This window comes from Salvia splendens, chromosome 5, assembly GCF_004379255.2.
Source record: "Salvia splendens isolate huo1 chromosome 5, SspV2, whole genome shotgun sequence".
Classification (NCBI taxonomy): domain Eukaryota; kingdom Viridiplantae; phylum Streptophyta; class Magnoliopsida; order Lamiales; family Lamiaceae; genus Salvia; species Salvia splendens.
Genome location: NC_056036.1, coordinates 29,646,449 through 29,649,161, shown reverse-complemented (window position 1 = coordinate 29,649,161; position 2,713 = coordinate 29,646,449).

The window sequence follows — 2,713 nt, the reverse complement described above, 5'->3', positions numbered from 1 at the left end:
GAATCGTGCGCGAGGAGAGTCTCGTTTGATAACATCCACAAGAGGAGCTCGAAATAAGGTTTTATTATTCGGAACCTAGCTAGTTGGAGTTTAATTACTCTATAAATAATAAATAAGAGTTTCTTGCTAAGTCCACTCTTGGAGAATAAAATATGTTAATTAATTAAGTCCATAGCAGACATTAATTAATTAATGGATGTTTCTATCTTAAGCGCGGGAAATGAATTAAACAAATAAAAGGAAACCCGGAATACTTGTAATTTCAGATTTGGAAAGGCAGTGCAATATTACTTCTGTAGTGGCTGCTTGTAATATTCCAATATAAGCTTATATTAAATTGTGGGTTCAATTTAATTAGTAAAAAGCTAATTGGGTGAGGTCATGTCCAAATTCTTCCTTAGATCCCTGACTGGACCCAATATGTGACTTAATATAAATAGGAGAATAAAGGAGGCAGAAAACATAATTATTATTGCTAGAATTTTCGTCCCCCTCTAGAAAGAGAGAGAATTCGAAAATTGCTCCCTCCGTGAGCTGAGTTCTGTCTTCATTATTCGAGTCCTAGTATTCTGGTGAGATTTTCCCCAACAAATATCAGTATACAGTCCGGGACACCAGTCAGAAGATCAGAGGTCGAGTACTGAAGATCTTCACGTGGAGACGGAGCAAGCCATCATCGATTCTTGATTGAATCAACGAGGTAAATTGGCTAATTCCGCAGTGAGCATGTTTTAGGGATTTTATATGCAAAAGCATGTTTTAATTCAAGTTATGAGCATGATACATGTGATAATTACGCGAATAGAATTTGTCTAAATAATCTGCTAAATAGATCAAATTTATGTGATCGGATTTCATGCACGCTTCCGCTGCCAACCCCTTCAACTTTAACCTGACAAAATGGCATATAAACTGATAAAATGATACTTTAACCTGAAAAAGTGATATATAAGCTGATAAATTGATACTCGCAGCAGATAATATGCCAATAACCTTATAAAATGATAAAATGATACTCACAGCAGATAAAATGATACTTCTGACCTATAAAATGATAAAATGATACTTGCAGCAGATAAAATGATACTTCTGACTGATAAAATGATAATCTTGGGTGATTATATTCGAAACCATTATTACAAAACACTAGTATCAAGTCATACAAGTTACTATTACAACCACCAGCTCTCTTTAGCGGGTTTAAATTCTCTAATCATCTTTTTAACATCGATTTCCCCCTTTTTTGCTATCATTCCCAAACTTCTTTTGTATCATTGTAAATGTCTCAAAAGCCTTCTTGTTAGTATCTCCAATAAGCAATGCTTCAGTATATCTGGCACGGAGTTTTGTGAAAGACTTTGTCCCCTTCTTCGTTAAACCCGAATTCCAGTTACGAACAGCACCACCCATGTAAGTCTCCAAATGGCGCAACTATCATTTTACCTTCTGAAACTATCTGAAACCAAAGTATCATTTCATAATCTGAAACCATCATTTTATCAAGTGCAACTATCATTTTACCTTCTGAAACTATCATTTTCTAAATTTCAATGAGTTCAAAAAAGCAGAGAGAGCATAACTTGTCACTTAAGTAGAACAAAACACTACTCACAAAATCTGCACTCGAAAAAACTGCTTCGAATCTGCATTACTGTTGTACACAAATTTCTAAACCAAAGCATTTTACTAGTAGATCATGGCTTCTCAAGTGTAAAAGGTCAGGAGGTTAGGATATGGAATAAGGTATGAATAGATGATACAAAACCAAGTATGAAGTAAATTCAAAGTAAATTCATCATGCTGTCATATGTAACTCTAAATCTACACTAAAAAACTCTAGAATCTAAAAAAAATGAGAATCTCTGGCAAAATGATAAAATCGAGTAAAAACAAAAGTGAAATAAGTAATAAACTTCATCCAACCTTTTTCGATGATGCTTGAGCGTTTTCCTTCGACATATTCCAGAATTTGGATGATTTTTCCTTCGAAACTGAAGAAGCAAGGGTTTGAAATGCGATTCAGAGGGTTTGAGTGTGAGAGAAATTGAATGCAGCGTTTAATTCACGTTTTCTTCTTACCCGCCCAATTTTATAACGAAATGACAATTTTCCCTTAATATATCCGAAATATGATAGTTTTATTTGATAAAATGATAGTTTTGTTAGATTAAATATAGACCACATATTTTAAAAATGTGTGGTGGAGTTTTAGTTATAGGGTTATCACACAAATTGGTGTTATCATGATAATGCACCCATATATATATATATATATATATATATATATATATATATATAGTTGCCTATAGTTCGTCCAAAGCTGGTCTTGATTCTATGACAAAGGTAGACTTTCGTGCAAGTTGATATGCTTGAACGTAGCTGAACTCATATATAATTTTGAATTATGTACAATTGAATAGGTTATGTGATAGGGCCTCAACGATACATGACGAGATGGATGAGACAAGGGCCGAGACAATCCGACCAAAGGAGAAACGTCAAGGCCCAACGCAAGAGATCAAACAAGGAAGGCCGAAGAGAGCCTCGAAGAAGCCAGCCCGTTTCGCGGATGAATAGTTTCCTTCCATAAAATTTCATTTATTTCCTTTCTTATTTTAATGTCAGAATATTTATTGTGCTGATATCTTGCTCACCAAGCAAGATATCTTTGAGTCTTTTATTTTTTATCCTCCGGTTTTCTTGTCGGTTCTTT